Raw genomic sequence first — 12,354 nt, forward strand, 5'->3', positions numbered from 1 at the left:
TTGTTCAAAATTGGGACTGAAGTTACCATTGATCTTGCTGATGTTATTTTTGATCAAATCATGTCCTTGAGTGGTGCCAAATGCAAGGGTCAACACTTGATGTTTCCGCACGTCATTTACAAACTTTTGGACTCTCAGCGTCCTTTGAAGAAGTCCCACGAGACCTTGACTTCTCCTTTGGTTGGTCCTACCTACATTGTCAAAGATGACCATGCTCCGTCCATAGCTCGAAAGGTCAAAGGCATTAATCTGGCTGGTTCTGGGTCTGGCAATGTTGTGACTGACACTCCTGCTGTCCTGACTGATCTCGCTTCTGTCCAGACAGGAATTACAAGTCTCTCTGACCGGTTCACTCTCATGGAGGATACTCAGCGCCAAATTCTTGCTTCGTTGGCCATTATCAATGCATCCACCACTCCTGCTCCATGACGGTTACCGTTCCTTTCGATTTATTTTTATTTTCTTTTTATAAATGTAAAAGAACACTAGTTGTGTCTTTCTTTTGGTTTTGTTTCCTTTTTTCTTTGGCATTTTCTTAGACAATGAGGGGGAGAGAGAGTAACTCTATTTTTTGGTACTTTGATTATTTTGGTTGACTTGCAGTAGTTCATTGTTTTTTTAACAGTTTTTTGTCTTATGCTTTGGTTATTTTTGGCAGGGGGAGTCATTGTGTGACTCTTGTGAATTTAAGCACTCACTTGTGTTTTGCAGGGATCTTTTAAAAATATATATTTGTGAGTGTATTGTAATATTTGTGAGAGTTCCTTCTTTGTATTCAAGATCATAGTATTCACATGATCTTGTAGAAATATGAGAGTTTAGTTTATGTGGTGAGTTTATACCACGCTCATGAATGAATACACATTGTAATTTGAACACAACTTTTATAAGTCTTCGGGAGAGGATTTTTACAAGCCTTGCGCCGAGAGGATGCAAGCACTCACTGGCCATTGAAGGGAGTTCAAGTGGTTGAGCGTTTCAATCAAGATCAGATTAGTGAAGAGAAGTGCAACAAAGTTGCGGCAAATCTCAAAAGGGAGTCTTGTTTTGTTTAAGTCAATATTTTGTACTTGTCATTCTTTATTAATTGGTTTTATTCTCTGGACGTTGCCCAAAGGAGTAGGTTATCCGAAAGGGTTTCAGAACCTTGTAAAAATTCGTTGTGTTCTTTATTGTTTTGCACTGTCTTTTTATTGTGTTCAGTTTCTGTCGTGACAAGTTCACATTTTGTCCTGACAGAACCGCAATATGTTTAAACAATTAATTACCATTTCGCACTTTAATTAATTCACATGGTTTAATTTGGTAATTACTAAAAACAGAATTTCATGAATCTTTAATGAATGGTTACTAGTATAGTTTGCTAAGCATACGAGATGCAAGTGATCTAGATTCAGATTACTAATGTGGATAGACATCTTAGTAAATGTGATGTATTTAATAGAGATTATATATGACAAGACTGATGAGAGATGATCATTTGTAGATCAATCTAAATCCTGAGTATTCATGAACTCCTGTTTATGCTTATTGGATCTTTTGTTCACTCATGAATGTCTCTTAAAATAATGAGGCTAATGACTTTTGTTTTGGAGATTCAATATCATGGATGGCTGGGAACATGAATTACAATATTGGAATCCATGTTTTCCTAACGGATCGAATATCGGTTCCCTTAAGGGTTGATTCTGGAACTGAATAGTTACTGAGCTCAAATCTATAATTAGATTATAGATTAATTATTCACTAGTGAATTAATGGTACTTAAGGATCAGAAGGTAATTAGAAGGGTAAAACGGTAATTTTGACCAGCTCTAATTAACGAACCAATAACGGATGACAGAACTACATATATTGATTATATCAATGGACTAATAGAGAAAACTCTATAAATATAATTCTATTAATACTTACAGTGCAATTCCATGTTTATAGTGGAGTAATCATGGAATTAATAAATAAGATTACTAGATTAAAGAGTTTAATTAATAATTCGGTTTATTGGAGCTTCGTATTATAGGCCAATGGTCCTCAGATCACCCCTATCCTACACTATCAAGGGTAAGGTTGTCAAAAGAAAGATTTATTAAGAGAAATGACTAAATTGCAAATGAATTAATTTTCCAGGGCAAGGAAATAATTATTTGATAATTATGGGTAATTGATTAATTGTGAATTAATTATTTAACTATATAGTTTTTATTTTGAAAAACTATATGTTAAAATTAATATTATTCTTGTTTGGATTAATATAAAGAAGGAAAATAATAAATATCTTATTTATAATATGATATTTATTTATTTAATTTAAAACTGATATTTTAAGATAAAGTTAATTTTGAATTAACTAATATTTATGTTGGAATAAATATCTTGTCTTAAAAGTTGATTAAATAAACAAATGAGAAAATTAGGGCAACCCTAATAGGGTTGAGCGACACACATTGTACAGTGCATTGGGTGCCTAGCATGAGGGTTTTATCCCTGAGATTTGAATATTGAATTTCAAATAAATTTGTTTATACAGTTATTTAATTATTCTTTTTATATATGTGTACGCCCTAAATATCCGCAAGTTATTGGCGAGCTGGAAAAGGGCATAATTCAGTCTGCCACGTGTAGATCGTACACCCGGAGCTGCTGATACAAGTTTCCACCTCTCCAGCCCGAGATGATTTGAGAGTTAGCAGTCTACTCGAAGGTCTCGGGTCAGCAGCATGGATATCACGAGCTGGCGCTACATCAAGCTCGGGATGAGACTTAGATCTGACACCCGAATCCTTGTAAAGGCTACCACGCAATGTAAACGTGCACATATCAGACATCACGTGTCTATTCCATTCCTGAATTTTCGGACACGCAGTATAAACGTACGTGTTCAGGCACCCCATGCCTGGTTTGGGCCATGCGACCCACTATCCCCCTTACCTATTGATTAGACCACACTTCACTGTCAGGTTTTAGGAATTAATCATCAGTGTCACAGAGATGACATGATGGGTAAGAAGGTCACGGGATAGCCCCCTTTACCAACCCAGGTATCCTCTCCCTATAAATACCGAGACCCTGGGCGTTGCAAGGGTTTGGTGTTTTTGTTGTAAAGAAACACTCTGTAAGGAATACTCAAGAGATATCAATAATATTGACTGGTGGACTAGAGGGATTTAAACCTTCGAACCACCCAAAAAGAAAGGAGTGATAACCTTCCCACGATACTAATTTCGCCAATTTGGAATTAAGCTATTTTCATATTACGGTTCACTATTTAGCACTAATCCATCCCGTTTATTCGTATAATTATCTGTTGGCGAAGAACCGCGTCAACAGTTTGGTGCTTTCATTGAGAGGATTTAGATTGGTGCTATTGCTGAAAAAATGATCATGGTGGTTACTCGTTCGAGACATGGTAACGAGGTGGATCAACATGATGGGCAGGAGGCCCACCATGCCGCCATATCCGATGAACAAAACCCCGAGGTCCAGCAGCGACTGGGAAAGCAGCCTATGGGTCAGGGCGACACCGGAAGTTCGGCACCCCGGCCGCCAAATCCGAACCTAGATTTCTACACGGCGATAAAGATGGAGAACGCACAGTTGAGGAGTCAATTATCCAGAGGAAACAAGCAAATCGAAGAAGTCTTGGCCCAGCTACCCCCTCTTACAACCGACGCTAACGACGGAAAGAGGCAAAGCGGGACTCATAAGTCCCGCCGGGATAACCAGTCCAGGCCCAGTCGGTCAGTCAGAACCTCAACTCCAAGTTCTATCCCCACGTCACACCACCGCCAGGAAACTGTGTTTGAGGAGTTTCCTAGGGCCAATCAGCAATTTAGCCGATCAGTCCGAACCTCAACTCCTAGTTTGATTCCACAATTGAACGGGCCCAGAAGGGCCCGAGGCAGCTCACGGAGGAGATCTGAAGAGGGCTCACAAAGACAGCCTGCTTCGGCCAGCCGTCCCGCACCACGGTCAGATCATCGAGTGCAGGGCGCGAGGAATGGTAGAATGGAGCGGTCGCGACCTAACTTGATCCGCCCGGACGGGACTAGGATCGCGTCAACAGTTAGGCATCCCCCATCGCCAATAAGATACTCATCTCCTCCCCCTCCAGTTTGGGACATTTTGGCTCATGGGAGCAGCAGGAGAAATCCTCCTTCCATCGGTCCTTCCCGTCGCAGCCGACCGCACGGGGAAGTCCCAGATCCTCACCCTCAGCAGCGGGCTCCGAGTTTTTCAAACGAGAGTTATTGGACCAGGAGCTACCGAAGTGGCAAGTCCGGTGAAGACCTACGCAATCGTTTGAGTTCGGCGCAAAGCCCTCGGGCCACCCCGAGGGCCGACCTTCGAGACCGCCTCAACTCACAAAGGGGAGATCCGGCTAGAAATGGTAGCCATGCTTATCGAGGGGATGGTCTGTCGGAAGTATATGTCAGTGGAAATGTCCCACCTAACCAAGCTCAAGCTTGGAGAGACAATAACCCACCTAGCGCTTACAATGGAACTGGAGCTGTTGAACAGCCCCAGAACAACCAAGGAAGTAAGGACCAAACCCTAGAGCGTTTAGCTCAGATGGAGGAGCTGATGAAGAAGCTCTTGTCGGAAAAGGAAAAAGATGAGTACGACTCGGGGGACGAACTCCAGCTCTTCGCCCCCAGCATAGCAGCCACGACGTATCCACCTGGTTTCCGTATGCCCCACTTATCTAAGTTCGATGGAGACGGAGACCCGTCGGATCATTTGGGTATGTTCAATACCCTGATGATGGCCCATAATATCGGCCCCGAGCTGAGGTGTTTGATATTCCCTTCCACTTTGACTGGGCCAGCTAGGCAGCAGTTCAAACAGTGTAAACAGCATTCCATTAGCTCGTGGAAGAATTTTTCTGCCGACTTCAAAAGGGTGTTCCGAGCTTCTAAAGCTGCCCACGTCAAAGCGGACACCCTAGCAAACGTAAAGCAGCAGCCCGGGGAACCTTTGAAGGCTTACTTAAGAAGGTTCGCAAATGTCGCTGCTCGAGCCAGGGACGCAGATGACAGCTCCAAGCTTATGGCCTTGAGGACGGGAATCCTCGTTAGAGGTGGGATATGGAAAGAGATACAGAGAAGAGGTGTCAACACCGTGGATGAATTCCTAAACAAGGCACAGGAATGGATAAACCTGGAAGAGGCACGAACATCGGTCACTGGAACTTGCCAGGCCCTTGATCAGCCCCTTGGAGTGGAAACGAATGTCGTAAGAACGACTCAAACCGTTACCCAGAACAACCAAGGGGGTGGAGGTAAGAGAAAAGGGAGCAGCGAGGGTGGCCAGCACGGCCCGAAGAAGAACAAGCCCGTGGAAAAATTTAAGCCAGTCCACGCGACTTACACCAAGCTCACAAACACTAGGGAGCACATTTTCCTAGCAAACTCTGCCCGCCTTCCCTGGAAAAAGCCGAAGCCTTTGAAGCACCAGAAGGCCAAGAGGGACCCTTCCAAGTTTTGTCGATTCCACAACGACATTGGCCACAACACTGACGATTGTAGGCATTTGAAGGATGAGATTGAGACTCTCATCAGAGCTGAACCTTTGGCTCAATATGCGCAGAATAGAGTTCCCGCCAGTCAACCGGCTCCGGAAGCTTCGGTGAGTCAGCCCGGGCCCCGGATAAATCGGGACACCCCTCCTCCTGTGATAGGGGGAGAGATATCCACAATATCCGAAGGCCCCCATTTGGCAGGCACGAGCACAGGTGCCCATAAGAGATATGTCAATGAGTTGAAGGCTCATAACGGAGTGGAGTTCGTCCTGGAGCAACATCTACCCAAACAGCAACGACTGGAGAGGCAACCAATCATATTTACCGAGGAGGATGCTAGTCACGTCCAATTCCCCCATAACAATCCTCTGGTCATAACTGCCCAACTCGCCAACTGGAGAGTTAGGAGGCTACTGATCGATAATGGGAGTTCGGTGAACCTGCTGTTCCGATCTACCCTGGAGAAGATGGGGTTATCTGTCACCGAGTTGAAGGCCACCTCCATGATGTTGTATGGATTTTCCGAAGAAGGGTCAGCGGCGATAGGGACAATCGAGCTGGTAATTACCTTGGGAGAGGGGCCCCGGATGGTCTCTAAACTCCTCGAATTCGTGGTCATCGATTGCCCCGCCACCTACAACACCATTATGGGTCAGCCTACGTTGATAGCATTTGAAGCTATAACCTCCATCCGCCATCTCGCAATCAAATTCCCATCCTCCACAGGGATATGCACGGTCTGAGGTGATCAAATCACTGCCAGGGAATGCTATAGCATTTCCATGAAGGGAAAGTCACGACCCGGGCAGCAGACAATGACCATTCAGGGCGAGGAAGAGGAATCTCAGGAAGTAGGATTTACTCCGGAGATAGAAAAACCTCAGAATGTCAGTGAGGAGAGTATCATCTTGAGTGATGATATCCACCCTAGAATAGGCAAGGATAGATCTGAGCTCCAAGCCATCGAAGAGCTCGAGGAAGTAAGCATCGACCCACGAGACCCCGCGAAGATGGTAAAGCTCGGGAAAAACATGTGTAGTGAAAGGAAGGCGGAGCTGCTTAGATTTCTACGAGAAAATTTAGATGTGTTCGCCTGATCTCATGAGGACATGGTAGGACTAAGCCCGAGCATCATCATTCACACCCTCAACTTGGACAAGAACGTGCCTGCGAAGTCCCAGAAACAAAGGCGCCTGGGCATAACCCGAGCTGAGGCCCTAGAGGAGGAAGTAGCCCGACTTTTAAAATGCAGTTTTATCCGCGAGGCAAAGTACCCAATCTAGGTCGCCAATCTTGTTTTGGTCCCGAAGCCCAACGAGAAGTGGCAGATCTGCATCGACTTTTCGATCTAAACAAAGCCTGCCCCAAAGATTGCTTCCCTTTGCCAAGGATTGACCAATTGGTAGATGCCATGGCGAGGCACGAGCTGATGTCTTTTATGGATGCATACTCGGGCTATAACCAGATTGCCATGAATCTGGCAGACCATGAGCACACTAGCTTCATGACCCCGACAAACGTTTATTGCTACAAGGTCATGCCTTTCGGGCTGAAAAACGTAGGAGCTACGTACCAGAGGTTGGTGAATAGGATGTTTACTAAACAGATCGGGAAAAACATGGAAGTGTATGTTGACGACATGTTGGTCAAGTCAAAAACTGCCGATAATCATGTCTCTGATTTGAAGGAATGCTTTAAGATTTTACAAGAGTACGGCAAAAGGCTAAATCCCCAAAAATGTACTTTCAGGGTTGCATCAGGAAAATTTCTGGGTTTCATAGTCAACACCAGAGGAATAGAGGCAAACCCTGATAAGATCATGTCACTACTCGAGATGCTATCGCCCCGGTCGCAAAAGACGTTCAAAGTCTGACTGGAAGGGTGGCAGCCCTTAATCGGTTCATTTCCAAGTCTACCGACAAGTGTTTGCCATTCTACAACCTGCTCCGGGGAAATAAAAAATTCGAATGGACCGAAGAGTGCGAACGTGCCTTCCTCGACCTGAAAGCACATTTAGCCAAGCCGCCCGTGTTGTCCAAACCAACAGCAGGAGAGCCTCTTTTCTTTTACCTGGCTGTCACGGAAGATGCGGCTAGTGCCGTACTGGTCCGAGAAGAAGACCGGTCTCAGAAGCCAGTCTATTACATCAGCAAGAGGCTTCTCGGGGCTGAATCCCGATACCCATTGATGGAAAATATGGTTTTCTGCCTTATTATGGCCTCCCGAAAGCTCAGGCCGTATTTCCAGTCCCATTCAATACACGTCATGACCGATCAACCTTTAAGGCAGGTTTTGCAAAAACCTGAGGCATCGGGACGTCTATTGAAATGGGCTATCAAGCTCAGCCAATTTGAGATACTTTACGTGGCGCGAACTACTGTGAAAAGCCAAGCCCTGGCTGATTTTGTGGCAGAGTGCACAGGATTCCGAGAAGAACCGGTTTGGGCCTCGTGGAAAGTCTTCGTAGATGGCTCGTCTAACGAGAATGGATCTAAAGCTGGAATCATATTGATATCCCCGGAGTGACATTGATTCCACTCCGCTCTACGATTTGGATTCAAAGCATCCAACAACGAAGCTGAATACGAAGCTTTATTGCCCGGGCTAAGGGTGGCCCAGGAGCTGAAAGTCAGCTCTGTCCAGTGCTACAGCGATTCCCAACTCATGGTAAACCAAGTATTAGGAGAATACCAAGCCTGGGGAACCAAGATGGATGCTTACCTAGCCAAGGTAAAGAAGGAGCTATCCGCATTTTAGCACGGTTTAATTGAACAGATACCTCGGGAGCAGAATGCCAATGTTGGCGCCCTGGCAAAGCTCGCCACCTCCGGGGAGGTAGAAACTCTGGGCCTGGTACCGATAGAATTCTTGGAAAGACCAAGCATAGAGGGAGTCAGGACAGAGGTCGAGATGATCGACACCAGACCAACCTGGATGACTCCCATAATTGAGTACCTCACAACAGGGAAGTTACCCGAGGAGCGAAACGACACAAGGAGGGTACTTTACCAGGCTCCGAGGTATGTAGTAATAGACGGGACATTATACCGGCATGGCCTCTCTTTACCTCTTCTGCGGTGTATTCTGCCATGCGAGGCTAAGACCATTTTGCAGGAGGTGCATGAGCGATTTTGCGGGGATCACACTGGGGGGCAAAACCTGGCCTTAAAGATATTGAGGCAAGGGTATTATTGGCCCACTCTATCGAAGGACTCAATCTCTTATGTCAAGAAGTGCGACAGGTGCCAACGGTTCGCCATGGTCGCCCGAGCCCCTCTAGTCGAGCTAAAGATGATCTCATCCCCCTGGCCCTTCGCCGTCTGGGGGATTGATTTAGTTGGTGCCCTTCCCACGGGAAAGGAAGGAGTTCGATATGCTGTGGTGGCTATAGACTACTTCACAAAGTGGGCAGAAGCAGAGCCCCTGGCGACGTTCACTTCAAAGAGGGTCCTCGACTTTGTGGTTAAGAGTATTATCTGCCGATTCGGGCTGCCAAAGAAGATCGTGTTGGATAACGGAACACAGTTCGATAGCGATCTCTTCACCAAATTTTGTGAGAGGCACGACATAGTTAAAATCTTCTCCTCCGTGGCCTACCCCCAAGCTAATGGGCAGGTCGAGGTTGTGAACAAGACGCTAAAAGCAAGCCTTAAGAAGAGGCTGGATGAAGCCAAGGGAGTTTGGCTCGAATAGCTCCCCCAGGTACTATGGGCATACTGGACCTCGCACCAAACATCGACGGGTCACACTCCTTTCTCCATGGCTTTCGGGAGTGAGGTCGTCCTTCCTGTCGAAGTAAAGGTGCCTCGCATAGAGTCCAAACATTTGACCAAGACCAAAACGAAAATTTGCTCTGCGCGTCCCTCGACCTAATTGACGAAAAACGAGAAGCTTCACAGCTGTAGTTCGCGCATTATCAACAAAAGATTACTCATTATTTCAACTCAAAGGTCAAGAAATGCATCTTTAGCGTAGGTGACCTAGTGCTCCGAAGAGTCTTCTTGGCCGGTAAAGATCACAAAGACGGAGTGTTGGGACCAAACTGGGAAAGGCCCTATCAAATAATAGAGGTTGTGAAAGAAGGAACCTTTAAGCTAGCTCGGCTTAATGGGGAAGTAGTCCCACAAACTTGGAACGATGTGCACCTGAAGAAATATTATCAATAATACTTTTGCAAGGCTTAGTTAGGAAAGCCACTTTGTTTTATTAAATAATGAGAGATAGTTTCTTCGTATCATTGATTATGTTTGTGGACGTAATGTTAAAAGAGCACATTTCAAGTAACCACGAAAGGTCCTTTCCTAGTTACTTGGGGGGGCATATATCCTGGATACAACCAGGTCCTAAACTTAGAATTTGATTCAAATTGGTTAATCGATGTTTTTCTTAAAAAGCACGAGATATCAATAAGGAATCAACGCGAACTAAGTTTTTAAAATCAATGTCCTGGATACAACCAGGTCCTGAACTTAGAAGTTGATTCAAATTGGTTAATCGATGTTTTTCTTAAAAAGCACGAGATATCAATAAAGAATTAACGCGAACTAAGTCTTTAAAATCAATGTCCTGGATACAACCAGGTCCTTAACTTAGAAGTTGATTCAAATTGGTTATTCGATGTTTTTCTTAAAAAGCACGAGATATCAATAAAGAATTAACGTGAACTAAGTTTTTAAAATCAATGTCCTGGATACAACCAGGTCCTAAGACTTAGAAGTCAATTCAAATTGGTTAGTCGATGTTTTTCTTAAAAAGCACGAGATATCAATAAAGAATTAACGCGAACTAAGTCTTTAAAATCAATGTCATGAATGCAACCAGGTCCTAAACTTAGAAGTTGATTTAAATTGATTAATCGATGTTTTTCTTAAAAAGAGCAAAATATCAATAATAAATTAACGCAAACTAGGTTTTTACCAAATGCGCTAAGAGTAAATGGAAATAATGGTAAAAATAGAGTAAAATAAAACTCGGGAAAACCAATTGTCTCGAGGAAAAAAAAAACCTCGTGATTACAAAAAAAATAAAAATAAAAATTCTAGGCACCCCTAGGCCGTTTTGTTGAGGTCACCCCTTCGGTCTCCTGCTCGCCTGCAGCGGAAGTCTCCCCGGCCTCGGAGGGCGCCTCCTGTTGAAGACGAGCCTTAAACTTCTCAAGGAAGGACTCCTACACCTCCGACGCCAGGAAGGAGAAATCGCCATCCTGGTTGAAGGCCCAGCAATGATAGAGCATGGCTTCCATGGAGGAGCTGGAAGATGCCCTCTTTGCAACAAGGGCGGCCTTGGCCTCCTCGAGCTCGGCCTTCGCAGCGACCAAGGCGGCCTGTACAACCTCGAGATCAGTTTTTACCGCGGCCAAGGCGCCCTGTGCGACTTCCAGATCAGCCTTCGCAGCGGCCAGTGCGACCTGCGCGGCCTTTTCGCTTTCCTTGACAACCGTCAGGGCAGCCTTGGCATCTCGCTCTTGTTGTAGTGTAGACGCGAGAGCAGTCTGAGCAGTCTGGAACTCGCCCTTGATCTTGTCAAACTTGGCCCTGGACCGAGCTATGCTGCGGTGTAGAGCCAAAGCCGCTTGCAAAGGAAAAGATAGTAAGGCATGTGCTAAAGAGAAAGCAGAGAAAATTGACTAAGTTAACTAGGTAACCTTACCGTGAGGTTCATCCCCAGTGAAGACTCCATGACATTCTTGGGGCTCCTCGTCTCGATCTCCCGCAATTCCCTCAGGGTGGCGTTGTAGTAATGCTCCACCGTATAGCTCGCGGTCTCGTAGACCGTCCCTCGGAAGGCCTCGGGGAGTTTCTCCAGATCCTAAGTGTTAACCGGTATACGCACAGTGGGAGTGGGAGCTGGCGGGGTTCCAGCTGGTGCCTCCTGATCCCGAGCAGGGACCGGGGGTTGCGGAGGAGGTGGAGGCATGTTCTCCACTGTTGCAGGGGCCTGGCCCCTCCCCTTAGCAGGAGACTTGGAGACGGGCCCAGGAGAAGTCTTCTTGGTAAACCGGAGCTTCTTGACCAGTGGTCGGACGATCCGGAGGGAGGATTCCCCCCTGGAAGATGGACCGCGGGATGTTGTCTTCGGGCTATGCCATCTCTTCACCTGAAACAAAAAGAAGGAAGTGTTAGGACACATGTAAGGTTATTCGATTGTAAGAAAAATCTAAGGATATATTGAAAGGGTCCTACCCTCCAAGCTGGAGGAGGAATCTATTGCCACGACCTCCGATCGTAGAGCTTCTATAGGGGACTCTAGGTTTATAACTTCGCGAATGAGAGGGGGCTCGGGGTCCGGATCAGCCTCAAAACTGGACTCCTCTACATACTGCCTAAACGTCGGAGCTACTACACCCTCCAGAAGGGAGGGCCACGACCTAAGGTTTGTCCCGTACTCCTCAAAAAAGGCTGACATAAAAGCTAGGGTGTTGTCTACTGCTACAGTGCCCCTAGGGCAGCTCATGTCATAGGGTAGCACCAGTTGATCTACACACTAGAGTAGGGTTATGTTAAGGTCTGGGTCATCTTGGTGGCGATGTACGATCTGGTTTGGGTTAAACCTAGCGAGCCGAAGGTCTATGGCAGCCCTGTCTAAGTCCCTAAATAAGTATGGGTTACCTTGGCCGGAGAGGCCGGCTGCTGCCCTGGACTAGGTCCGATCCGCGTCAAGGCCCTGGGCAACCTCAAGGGCTCACTTTCGCCGCACGAGCGGCACCTCGTCTTCCTCGTCCAACTCGTCGTTCACCGCAGCACCCCCCACAGGGATGGGCTCTAACTCGCAAGCTGCTGGGATGGCCCGCGACCTCCTCAAGGCCAGGGTCTAGCCCGAAGAAATTAACTTGCACG

The sequence above is a fragment of the Humulus lupulus genome, chromosome 2, assembly GCF_963169125.1.
Source record: "Humulus lupulus chromosome 2, drHumLupu1.1, whole genome shotgun sequence".
Taxonomy (NCBI): domain Eukaryota; kingdom Viridiplantae; phylum Streptophyta; class Magnoliopsida; order Rosales; family Cannabaceae; genus Humulus; species Humulus lupulus.